This window comes from Drosophila teissieri, chromosome 3L (assembly GCF_016746235.2).
Source record: "Drosophila teissieri strain GT53w chromosome 3L, Prin_Dtei_1.1, whole genome shotgun sequence".
Taxonomy (NCBI): domain Eukaryota; kingdom Metazoa; phylum Arthropoda; class Insecta; order Diptera; family Drosophilidae; genus Drosophila; species Drosophila teissieri.
In genome coordinates, this window is record NC_053031.1 from 5,355,934 (window position 1) to 5,369,041 (window position 13,108).

The following is a 13,108-nucleotide window of genomic DNA, read 5'->3' on the forward strand; positions in this document are numbered from 1 at the left end:
CAATATATTTACACTTTCGATGGCACTTTTATTCTTTGTCCTTAGCGGAAACCTGTCAATCAATCAATCAATTGTTCTCACTGACTCGTTTAGACTTTCCCTCAATTTCTCCTACATTCCTCATCCTTTTCGTTTTGTATATTTTACTGAGAAGTTTTTCCGTGTCTGTAGAAAAGTTTGCCGTCAGCAATAGCAGCGAGCGACATCCCTGAAGCGAGGGGCTAAAGAAAATTGAAAGTTTTGATTTATAATCCGTAAACTTTTTCACTTGCTTGCGGGTCCTCGACTTTGCAACCCACCATCGTCTATCTATCTAACGCCATTCAAGTGCATAAATATTTTTTATTCAATAGTAATCTCCTCCCTTCCTCTGGCCAACTTCGTGACCAGCGCATGCAATCAGATTAAAAGCATTTTCGGTGGCCTAGAGCTGCGGCTTTTCAGCGAAGGACTTTTGGATCCCATGTCAGCGCCGAACCGCGCCCCATCAGACCATTATTGGGCAATCAATAAATTCATAATAATTGCCGCTGGCAACAAGAACGAAACGAAACTAACCGGCAAGTTCCTTGACTTCTCCGTGGCGGACTCATATTTATAGCTCGAAAGTTGTGCTCTTGGCGGCTTCATAAATAGTGTGGCGATGTTCTCCGGGGGGTTGGGGGCACGGAAGGATGCTGGGAATAAGGATACTTCGCAGAATGATGTGCAACGTGGCTGCCATGGTGTGTGTCACTCTCGATGCCCAACAGACTCCATTGTGCAATCGGCCTTTAGGCTTTTGTCTGGGGAGATGCCTTTCCATCCTGTTCGGTTTGGTTCGGTTCGGTTGGGCTCTGTTCTGTTCTGCTGCCTGGAGAGTTTTCAACTGACGTTGGCAGTTTTTTGGCACTGAAAACAAATTTGGCTACCAGAAATATCAGCATTTTATAAATTAATTTTAAAGAAAAGCAATATAAGGAAATACCCTTTTTATGCTATATAAACGCAGATTCCTAGTGTAATATTTGTTTAATAATAATAGGTATTAAGTGTCAACGACTGAAGTAACCATTTTTAAAAATAATTATTTTCCATATATAATATACTACATTTAATATTTCCTAGAGTTGTACCTGAATATGATGCCCATTTTTTCAAGTGTTTGATTCTTGATATAGTAGAAAGGACCTCATGTGTCAGGAAATCGATAGTTTTGACATTGTATGAAGGCTCATTATTTTGCATGCATAATAATAATCATGACGAACATAGATGAAAAGGCGATGCACTAAAATCAACGCAAATGATGCGTAAAGTATTTTCTACAAAACAATTGATTATTAAAATGCCTCAATATAATGTAACAAAATCATACATTGGAGAGCAGTTTTATTTTGGACTAAAACTCGCGTTGATTGTTTCAGCTGTGTTTTGGCACTGGGTCAGCGATAAATCCTCGACGTCCTGATTTCACATATGCGTTGCTTTTTTCAAACCCAAATTTAGATTTATTTCATTCGGAGGAACAGTTGAGCCACAGCGAAACTTTTGACATTTTTCACACGAGCCGCAAGACAAATGCGATTTTAATGTCGATAAATTTGTTGGACCACATAAAACAAAGTTTTGTATTTATTTTTGTAATACAATTCTGTTTAGGCGTAAAACCATTTCACAAAATAATATTTTTATAAACCTTTTTTGCAGTTATCTCTGAACTGTGCAACAACTATTAGATATAGAGCTACAATGTCACTTCAGTTGTTGTTATCGAAGTTTATGTGTCACGAACAGTACACAAATATGCAAAATGTACTAGATTAACGCAGATAATATGTATACTATTTTCCCTATGGGACGAGTAATGAAACAAATTTTTAAAGCTACAATTTCAAAACTATGCAAGAATATATTAAAGCTTTCATGGTTTTCGTGTGCCGAATTGTAATATTCTCTTGCACTTTATGTATGTGGAAACTTGCTGCCTGCACTCTACCTCATTTCTTTGGATTTTTCATGAGGCTTAATCTTGGAGTTTGCCGAGATTTACACAACTTATCCTCTTAGCCCTCTGTTTAGCTCTTGTGGGGCAGAGCAAACAATGAAATTAAAAACATATTTTCTGGACGGGCACTGGCGGGATTTAGATTCAATTAAACTGTTAACGGGACAGGGACTCCCATTCACCGCAAACCAGCCGCACTCCTTCGCCTCCTGCTCACCTGTCGCCATTCACCTGGCAGACAGGACACTTGCCATGTTTGTCATGTTGAGCAGAGGCATTAAATTCGAATTAGCAGGTGAAACGAGAACTTGGTGAAGAATTGAATTCTAACACCCCACAAGATTTATAGGTATCGATAAAAGAGAAAAGGACGAGGTTCCCGAAAACCACAAAGGTCGAAGACTTCATGGGAGGCCATTGAGGGACAACGAAGTTAAAATTAGGCCGCGAGGATTCCGCAGATGGCGACCGCAATGTCTGTCAAGTGGAAGGACAACCGAGGACAGCCATTTTCAAAGGAACTCGAGGACGAGGAAGGACACCTGTGGCTTTCGGTGCGGCAATAAATCAATTTACTTTGACGTCTTGACATCGTGTCTAATGGGAGGAGGAGTGGAAGCAGAGGGGCATGCTTGTCCAACCAAACTTTGCCTAGTTCGTGATGTTTGTCCTCGGATTGTGAGTTTGACTCTGCTCTGTTTGCCCAACATTTGTATTGTGACTTGCCATTAACCCCTAAGTATTGGGATAGGTTCCATCTCACTTTCATGCAGAACTACTTTAGAAAGTTCCATCATAAGAAATACATCCCTGCAGTCCCCTTTGAAATCCTAAAATAGAACCTCTGATAAAGGGTCATCATTTCGGTCAAAAGCTGTCAATTTCAATGAACTTTCCCCACTTTTTCTTTTTTGTCTGAAACTGTCAGTATCGCCTTTCGCTTTCGGTAGAACCAGAATCAAGGAGAGCAATTCGTTTATCGTATATCCTGGCCAAAGTCAGACAAGGTTCAGCTTGGAAATTTGCCCCTGTCTGACCCATTCCACACTGAAAAGGCGCTTTAAAGTCATCCCACTTACTGCGAATTGCGATTTGAATTCGAATTTGAGTCTCCCAGAGGAAAGATCCAATGCCAATGAATGCCAACAGCAGGCAGAATGAAGTACACACCCGGCATTAGCCGCTCTCGATTTATGACCCCCACTTGACCATCCTGACCAGTCACTCTCCATGTCCTCCACGTCCTGTGCTCTGTTCTACATTTCCCCGATTTCCACCGGTTTCCCTTCAAAATGTTTGCCATGCCGAGTCCTTTGTCCGCAGCTCACCAGCTGAATCATCCCGAATCATCCTCCTCCTGGGCGGAGTGCATTTCGGACATGTAATGAGCCGCAGCGGGTCTTGAACTTTGAATAGGCCCGCTACATCATCGCTCCCAGTCAATGCAGATTCCGAGTTTCAGAACGAGCTCCTGCAATTGACATTTATCGCCGCTGGCTGAGCACCAGACAATGTCGAGGGTTAAGGTAGTCGCAAAGGGGTTAAATGAGTGTGGGTGGACTCTTTTGGCGAACTTAACAACTCATTAACACGCGCAGGACAACAATTGCTGTCATTGCCATTGGCAATTGAAGCGCTTTTACGTTGTAATTCACTTGTATCGCACAATTATTCCCTCATTTGTTGGATAACGAAAACCGGATAAAGGTGAAAGTACGTCCCACGTCACTTAAAATTAATCGGAAAGGGGTCATTGTCCTCTGTTCTCTTGTCTTGGCCATTAAATTGAGGTGATAAGTATTCAGATAGGCACATAACAGGTTATTAAAGTTATTAGAAACAGATTGAACCTCTTCTCTAAAGGAAGTACCAAAAATGAAAGTGTCACAGATTAGATCTTTAAAAAATAAAGAAAAAGTGGTTTTCCAAATAAGCTCTAAAGCAAACCGAAAATGTCCTTAAAGGTCAGGTCGTAGTTTCTGTCCCTTGTCATACTTCTGCCTTCTGAGATCCACATGTGCACTTTGCGCTCGGCCGAGGACAACCCAATCCATCCTGACACGCCTCCAGTTGGGTTCCACCTCAGCATCTCACTCCAACTGGCCATCTCTCATCCGAACTCGACTATTTTTGAATAACTAATGAAGGTGCCAGTTAAACGAGGAACTAGGAACGAGCAGCACCAGCAGGATGGCCACAATACACAATAAAACAATAACAGGCGAAACACGAGAAATGCGTCGGCGTTGAGGTTCGAGGGTCGAGTGCCTAGAAGTCCTGGCCTGAATATGAAATTCGGATTCCGATTTCATCCGACTGTCGACATTCATCTTGCCAACTGTCTGTCTGGCATTAGGAGTCGAGCGTCCTGTGTCCGCCGTCCAGGACTTATGCATCATTGTCAAAATATTAACAGCTGGCACATTCTCCCTTCCCGTCCGCCCCTCGTGTGAGCACTTAAGCTCAGATGATGATGAAAAATATAAATGGAATTTAAGTTTTCGAGATACATTTTCCCGACAAACAGACGAATGGGTCAAATCCTTTCTGAATCGGACTCGCCAAGAAGTTTGCCTTCCTTTAACCTCTGACTGAGTCCAGCATCTGGAGTGCATAAATCTAGAGCCTGAAAAGGATATCTACGCATTTGCATGGGCATGTGGAAAGCTGCTTAGCTGAGGGCACAAATAATAGGAGATATTTATAAATCAACACTGCAAGGATTTGTACATAGAACCGGAGAACTCCCCCTCATTTCCAAGGATACTCATTAGAACAGGAAAGCAGAAACCTCTACGAAGTAGAAGCCAAGGATATATTCTCCCACTCCCACTCCTCTTCTGATTTTCAAATGAACTGAGTGCAGTGTCAGTGGCAAGACTCATCCGAATATCGATTTCCATCAATGGAGTGCATCAGTCGGAGTTGAGGGGATCTAATGGGTGACTTTCGTCTGGCTGCTCATGTGAGATGGGAGGTGAGATGGGCATTGCTAGGCAAATTTGCTTTCGAGTAAATTAAAAACAAACAACAAAATCAAATATTAATGTTCTGTAACGCGTTTCAACGGTATTCAATTGTATCAGTATCAGTTTCAAACAGGAAAAAGTGCAAAGCAAACACACCAATTTAGAAAAATTCGGCCCTCTGGTTCAGTTTGTTTGTCATAGTCTGTGTTTGGAAACAACTGCGAAAAAAGTGTCACTTATTCACTCGGTCGCAAATGAAGAAGCATTTCCCTCCCAGAAACACCTCCAAATAGAGTTGTCTACATTTCCATTTCACTGCCATTTCCCCCTCAACCTTTTTCAGTCCTTTTTTTATTATTTTTTGTCTGCGACGAGCCTGAAAATAAAACCTTTCTGGCATTCAAATGTTATTTTTGGGCAACATTTGTGGAATTCTACCCACTTCCCCCTTGGAAAGTTCAAGTCGGGCAAAAGCGTGTGAAATGCGGAAGTATTTGCCGCTTGTTGTCGCAAAATTGTGGGAAGGGAAAACCGCAGTCACAAAAAACGGCTTCCCCTTTTTGGTTGGAAATTACTTGGATGGGATTTCCTTGCTCTTAACATCCGCGTTAAATTGACTCTCGATCAGGGGTCCTTTCAGTGGACTCCTGATTGACGGAATCCCTCGAACGTGTGTAAGTACCAGTTTCCAGGTCGCAGCTCCTAATTTCATTGTTCATTGATGGGCAGCCTGCACCTGATGAGCTTTGCACTTGCCCCGCAACTCGCATCAAATATATATACACCCAGGGATCGGGCATAATGCGACGATTTCTGGCGCAGAGGCCTCAACAATAATTTCGATTACGGAATTTGTGGCCCTAAATTCGGGCAGCCGCAGATGCAATTAAATGTTAATCGATGGAGTTGGGGCATTGTGGGTGGGAGTTCAATAATTGCCACGCCTCCTGAACTGCATACTTGAGTGAGATAAACAAAAAGGAAGGAGGACATTGACCTTAGGCACCTCCAAGGGACAGAGGGTGTCACTGTGTCACAGACGTAATTAATTGTAAATAATTGTGCATGTGTCACTTGTAATTTATTTATTGGCCAGAGACATCCGCAGGCTACGAAAGTAAGATGGGGAAGTAAGGTATAGATTGATCTCTACCGGGGTCAGCTTAAAGTTACCCAACTCATTGGTATTCCGAGCATTCCGGAAAGGGTCAGTATTAGGGTCATCTTACAGTAACCCTCATCGTGGGCTCCATTTTGCAATAAAGAACTTATGGATGGCATATTGCGCATACGCCGCGTGCTCGTCTGCAGTAGTAATTGCCAGATGGGAGATGCGGTCTCAACTTGTTTCCCGATATTTGCATGTCAAACGCGTGCTAATTTCAAATTACTGCGACACTTTAACTTCGTCCTCTCGTCCTTTTTCACATCTTACCTTTTTATGCCCCGTCTCCACCAGCTGAAACGCATTATTTATGACTTGTACGCTTGCTGCGTCATTTTATAAACATTTTCCAAACATGTTCCGTGTTCGGCGACCTCGGGAAAGTTCTCCTCCACTTCGGAGGCTGCACCAGCATATAAAATGTATAAAAATAAGAAGGGGGCGACTTTATGTTTTATTTATGAGCCACGCACACACAAAAAGTTTGCACGGGACTTCACAATGCGTTGAATGTGGCGCCTTTTAATGTGACCAGATCAGGGGAAGAGGCAGCCAGAAGCTCGCAAAATAATGGCGCTACAAAATGGTAAGATTAGTTTTATCGATTCCCTGATATGCAGATGCCTCATTATGCCCCAAGTGCCTGCCATATGTTCGAGAAAGGGTCAAAGGTTAAAGAGTGGCTCGAGTTCGGACCCCCAAGCAACTTTAGCTCACCGCAAACCACAAATCGCCGTTTAAATATTAATACATCAATCCACTTAATATGCGAGTTTATGCCATCGAATGATGTAATAAATATAAAAGGAGCAGCCGCAGACACTCGGATAAAGATGATGCCCATATGCGGATGCTGTAAATCCTTCCTCGGCTCCATCTGCAATGTCCGTGGGAATGGGAGTCTGCCATCCACTACACTTTATGATGAGTTTTCCCCGGCTGGGTGATGGATTCACAAGTACACACCCACGCCGTAAAGGGAACTCAAAGAGGTGGTCCAATAAAGGTACTACCATATGGTTACTCATATTTTTCGGCTCTATACTTTTCCATGCTTTCTTTCCTCATTTATTAGTGAAATATGTTTATAGTGTCCTACCTCAACAATTTTTGCCTGACTTCCATTCCCTTGTATTAACTCTCTTCGTTTTTGTGTTGCCTTCTAATTTGTGACATTTGCTTAGCCAATGAAATTTAAGATTTTTCCTTTTTTTCCTTCCGCTCTTTTCTCGTTTTTTCTCTGCACTCACAAAATGTGAGTTTGTGGCCCAAATCATCATCAACAACAATATTGTTAAGATACTGCGAGAGTTGAACTCTCCACAAAATGTCAACTCAAACGCACGCGCCGGAAAACTCTTATACGAAGTGGAAAACTCAACGAACCAGATCCGAACGGAATGTGATTCTCTGCCAATGAAGTTCAGTTTGTTTCGGGCTTCGAAGCAAAACAGTTAGCATAGTAAACTTACATTTCTATTTTATAAAAAAAAAAATTATTTTACGTATCGAAAAAAAATTATTTGGCTTATAAGTTAAAAAATAGTTTTATTTCACTTTTTAGGACTATGAAATATATTAGTATAAATGTTAATTTGGAGCATATTCAGCATATTCATTTTATATTTTTTAGACTGTTTTAGGAAGCTGTCTTAAACATAATTTTTAAATTGATCCACTATAAATATGGTCAACAAAAAAAGTTTCATAAAAAAGAAAATTGTTTCTTATTTTAATAAAAAAGTTTGTGTCTTCTCTTTTTAAAGTTTCAAAAGGAAAATTCAACACGCTTCATAAAAATTTCAAGAGACCAAACAGAGCCTGCCAGCCAGACTGACACTTATTTTCATCCTCCTGCTGCCATTTTCCTCCAATTTTCCCAACCTCTACCTCTTTTCGGAAAAGCCAGCTTCTGCTACTCTTGGATAGTTGGCGGCAGCTCGTTGCCATAATTTACTCAACTGTTGTCTCAGTTGCATGAAAACTGAATTTAATGCATTTTCCGAGGCACTTTTCAAGTTAGCCATCTTTCTTTTCTGCGTTTTGGTTTGGTTCGCCCGTGGAGTGGAATTTCCATTGCAGGAAATGGCATATTCCTTCGTAGCACAGCTACCTTATAAATAATTTACATTTTATTCGCTCGGTCATTGGCTAGAGATTTCGATGTCGTGGTACTAGTTTACCATATATGGTTGTTAATCTGGGTTTCGTTGCTCAAAAGAATTAAAGGTATGGCTGGTCACTTTTGATCCATCGTAATGAAATTTGCATTGCAGGAAGAAAAAGAACCCAGATGTATTTACTATTTGCTTTTCAAAGGAAAAAACTGTTCCCTTTATTATGCTTATTAAAGAGAGAATGTTTTATTCAGCCTGCGTATGCAGTTTTTGCAATTTAAAAAACACAACACCTCCGCAAAAAAGCTTCATATAGCTTCATCAATGCGGTTCAATCAGGCACATGGAACAAAAAACCATACAGAATTCTTTTGGTGCCTGGCAAAAGTTCTATCCATCAATCTTGGCCAAATAAGAACCATTGCAGCTGCACAAAAAAATGAATAGCATTTCATGATCAGAATGATGCATGCCTGAATTATTTGTTAATGAAACAGTCACAGGAGCTTTCTGTGTGTGTACTTAAATGCATTGGTAAAAAATGCATGAAAATTATATACTGATAGTTCTGGCTGAAGCTGAATTGAACATTAAAATGTAAGCCATTAATGTAAATGTAAGCTCCCATAAAAACCTTAATAATTTATCAAACTGAAAAAAGTTTATTGCCAAGTGTTTTATGTAACATAATAGAATTTCAATAAAAATAATCAGATGAGAGAAATGTAAGCGTTTGCTCTTTAAAAATAAGTTTAACATTTTAATATGGCTAGTAAATATTTTCGTGATGCATACAATTTAACGTAATATTTTCTCTAGTACACGCACCGTAAATAAACAACCCGCTTTAAAATATGACAACTGCCCATGAAAAGGGGCTGTATAAATGGCGTCTTTGTCACATTTCATAAATAGAACAATTTCATATGAATTATGCGAGAGTATTTGCATATTTTTTGTGCTTTCCTTGCCCTCCACCATCCACATCCCCATCCCGTTGGCCCTACGAGTATTTTGATGGTTCCGCTGCCATGATGATGATTCAACTTGTCCTTATTGCCAATCTATATGCAAGCCTTTTTGCCACCAACATCATCATCGTCATCATCCTCATCTTTGTGGGCCCGGGTATTGGACCCTGTCCCTTTCAGAGCAGTCGCTTTTATTCTATTTTTCTTTATTTTTCACTGCCAACAGTTTGCCATGCGTTTTGACTTTTAGTGCTTTTTATATTTTTTGATAAAGTGTTGCCAATTTAACCGGCAGCCATTTGCAGTTGCCCCATATACACACACACACATATATACACACTCAAAGTCACATCCTGAGTCAGTCGCTGAGGCAGCCTTTCTGTTTGATTGCCCCATGCCCCATTTGGGGGTTTTCCCATTTTCCGCTTCTTTTTCTGCCTTTGCCGCCATTTATGGTTTTTATTTTAGTTGAATGGAAGGGACCGCGGGAGCACACGAAAATTCATCTGCTTGTTGGCAGCTTTAAACACTCTTTAAAATATATTTTATTAAATTTATTCAAATTTATTTCCATAGAATATTTAATCTAGTAACTTTCCTAAGGAAATTTTAATATACCAATAATGTGATATTCCAATGTGTTGTTCTGTGTGACAGAAAGGAGAATACCCTGAGAAAGAGTACTTTAAAGAGAGGTCTGAAAATATTGAAGGTCTAGGCCGTTCGTCTTTTAAGACTTGTTTATTGTATGCCATTGAAGACCTTTTTGCGGCTTTAAGCTAATATAAAAAAACGCGGTCGTTTAATCAGTCATTGATAATGTGGCCATAGCCAATAATTGGCTGATAGAAGTTCAAAGGTATGTTCGCCTTACAAAACTTAAGTGCGTATAACCCATCATCCTGGGCCCATTCCTTCGCACAGGGTAATCTTAATTTGTGTTTTATCATTCGTGAAATTGAAAGCGCCCGAAACAAAGTGGAAACAACTTGGACAGGTGTAATTATGCCAGAACACAGCCGGATCTACGTCAATATCTTCAATTAAACTTTCGCTTGAGCATAATTAATTTGGAACATCGGCAAGGGCTGCTCAGGTAGCTAAGGTTTACCAGTTGAAATCGCTTTAATTTGTGAGTGTCTTTAAGTTTTGTGATGACCTTTCACTCCATGACCATTCCCCCAAGATTCCTGAGCTGGGCTAAATCAATTTGTATGCTTTTAATTAAATTCAAATCAGCTTTGAGGGCAAACTTTCGGGTTTGGGGCTCCTGTTGATTGGAACGTATGATATTTGATTTCTCAAATGGGTATGAGGATAATGAGCTGGTGCCTGAACCTGTCAATGGTAGCTTAAGGTGGGTTGATTAATTTAAAAATAAATGTATAGCTTGATTATCATTATTGAGTTTAATTCACTATAAATATTTGTTGTTTTCAGATTGCTAGCAGCATTTTTCTAAATTAAATATTCCGTACAAGCAATGGGTAAACAGAATAGAAACATTTTATTTACAATGCCGGACGGTTAAACAATTTTCCAAGCAAATCACTTCAGTGGTTCAGCAAATAGATCGCTATTGCTGATGATGGCTGAATGTAAACAGAGCACATACAGGCAGAAAACAAAAAAAAACTTGGACAAACACTCAGCGAAACATTGATGCAAATGCAGCGCAATCGAAAAGTGAGACAAATGCTGCAGGGAGAGAAATGGTGTCGGATGCACGGAAAAATGGAAAAGCAGGCGGTGGAAATGGAAAAGGGGATCGCATCCAGTACGGAAATTGGAAATTTCACACTTGGTGATGGCCCACAAATTGGTCAACAGCCGTTGCGTGGCACAAACGCAAACACGGAGAACAACATCCTGCCAGCCAGCCATTGGCATTAGTTTCTGCTGCCTGCCACTAACGACACAAAAAGAAAATAAAATTGACCGGTTGTCACATGGCAGCAGGACTCAAATCCTATTCTATATCGCCAACGAAACGCTGATACAGAAAAAAAGGTAGCCTCACATTTTGCGGTTGCCGATTGTGAGAGTTTGGCCAACGGCTGTTCGGCATCAATTGCAGAAGGAATCCAAAAATCAAAAGCTCACAATGCCTTTTGTTACCGCCTTTGATTTCCAAATACGTTTCTCTGATATTTCCGTTTTTGTGTGAGGTTTGTCAAAATAATAGCTGTGGTTTCGGTGTAGGCGCTTAATCAAATGATTGCCAACGTTTGAGTTGAGTTGGAAGTAATAAATACCAGTTTTAGTTTACACAATTTACTTTATATCCACTTAAGACTGAAGTAATTAATTTGTATGTATAGGATATCCCAGAAAAGCCTCAATTTTGTCCCAAACAGTTAACTTTCTGATTATATTAATATCACATTAGCCTTTTGCCATATGCCCTAAATACGCAAAAGCCAAATCGATGTACATAAATAAGCTTTTCTCAGACTTGTCTGCCTTATGTTACATACCTGTCTGAAATATATGTTATGAATTTATACACCTAACCACACGGCCACAAAAAGCCCTGACTGTTTGTGCTGCGTAAATAAATATTTATAGGTGCTTAAATATCGATCTGTTTGGACGCAGACATTCCCTAATTTACTTTAAATAGAATGGCATAGAAGTCGACACCCGCTGGGCATGTAAATTCTTTTCAATTTTATTTCAATCCAACATTTAAATTCAATTTGGGCAGCACAGCGAGACAGGACGACAGGGGCGTGCATATGGTGGCTTTAACTTAATCTGATTGTAATGCGATACACTTTACAGTTTGCAGATACAAATCAGCACCCACATCTCAGCTGCCATCCCGGCGTATCCTTTGCACACACACACACACACACACCCACACCCAAACACACGCACACAGGCGCACAAAAGGACGAGGTCCTCCATCAACGCAGCTGTTGCTTCCATTGTTGTTGTTCTCGGCATTGTTGCCACTGTTGATGTTCTTGTTGCTGTTGTTCTACAGCTTGCGGGGGTTTCGGGGATTCGCGCGTACAAATCAAATAAATTATCTGAGGATTTACAGTAATAAAGTAGTAGATAAACCAAGCCAAGCTGAAGCGGCACCATACAACATGTGCTGCAGTCAAAGAAAAGTAGTAAAGATGTTTAAATTCATACCTACATTTTATGATAATAAGCTATATTACTTGTAAGGATTATATGGGCTTTTTTTTAATAGTTCAATTAAAAAGATACAGTTTTTATATAAATGTATTGATTTTCCTTGTAGCATATTTTTTTCTGCAGTGTAAGAACGAGCCCTCTAGAGTTGCAAGGAAATGAAATTTCAGTTCAGGGTTCACTAAGCTCGCAATGAGTTGTTAATGGAGGAGTGTTGCTGAAATGTGGGTGAAAAGCAACGCAGTGCGATTAAATCATTCAATACTTCCGACTCAACATTCCCAGGACCTTATCAAAGCCTGTCCAGCTGAAGCAAAATGGCCATTGAAATGAAGAAAGGCCAGAAAAAGTCATCTTCATTTGGGCCAACTTAATGACAATGACCGACAATTGCTGTTTGGATGAGATGGGTGTGGGTTTTGGGGGGCCAAGAAGTTGGTTGATGCTGTCTGGCATCAAATGTCTTTATCTGTGCGCCGCTTAAAGTCAAATACAGGCACTCAGTGAGTCAACAAACGTGTTTAGCAAACAGCAACACAGATTCGGGTATACTCGTATCTGCCACACGGCGGCGAATGTAAATGCCGTAATGGAGATTGTGTTTGGGAAATAACCGCGCTGCGTCAACAGTATTTATTTTATTGACATTCCCGCCCTTTCCTCGCTTCTCCACCGCCAGACAATGAAAAGCTATTTTCTCTTTCCATTTCTCCTCTTTTTTTTTCTCCGCTTTTTTGGCGACAAACCAACCT

The 13,108-nt window shown here is 40.4% G+C and overlaps 1 long non-coding RNA gene across 1 annotated transcript; it reads left to right on the top strand.

The window, feature by feature from the left end:
- Positions 1-9,874: 9,874 nt before the first annotated feature.
- Positions 9,875-11,079, top strand: LOC122617910. The gene is made up of 4 exons (XR_006325981.1): positions 9,875-10,068; positions 10,134-10,341; positions 10,396-10,566; positions 10,650-11,079. It is a non-coding gene; the product is annotated as an uncharacterized LOC122617910 (long non-coding RNA).
- Positions 11,080-13,108: the final 2,029 nt, after the last annotated feature.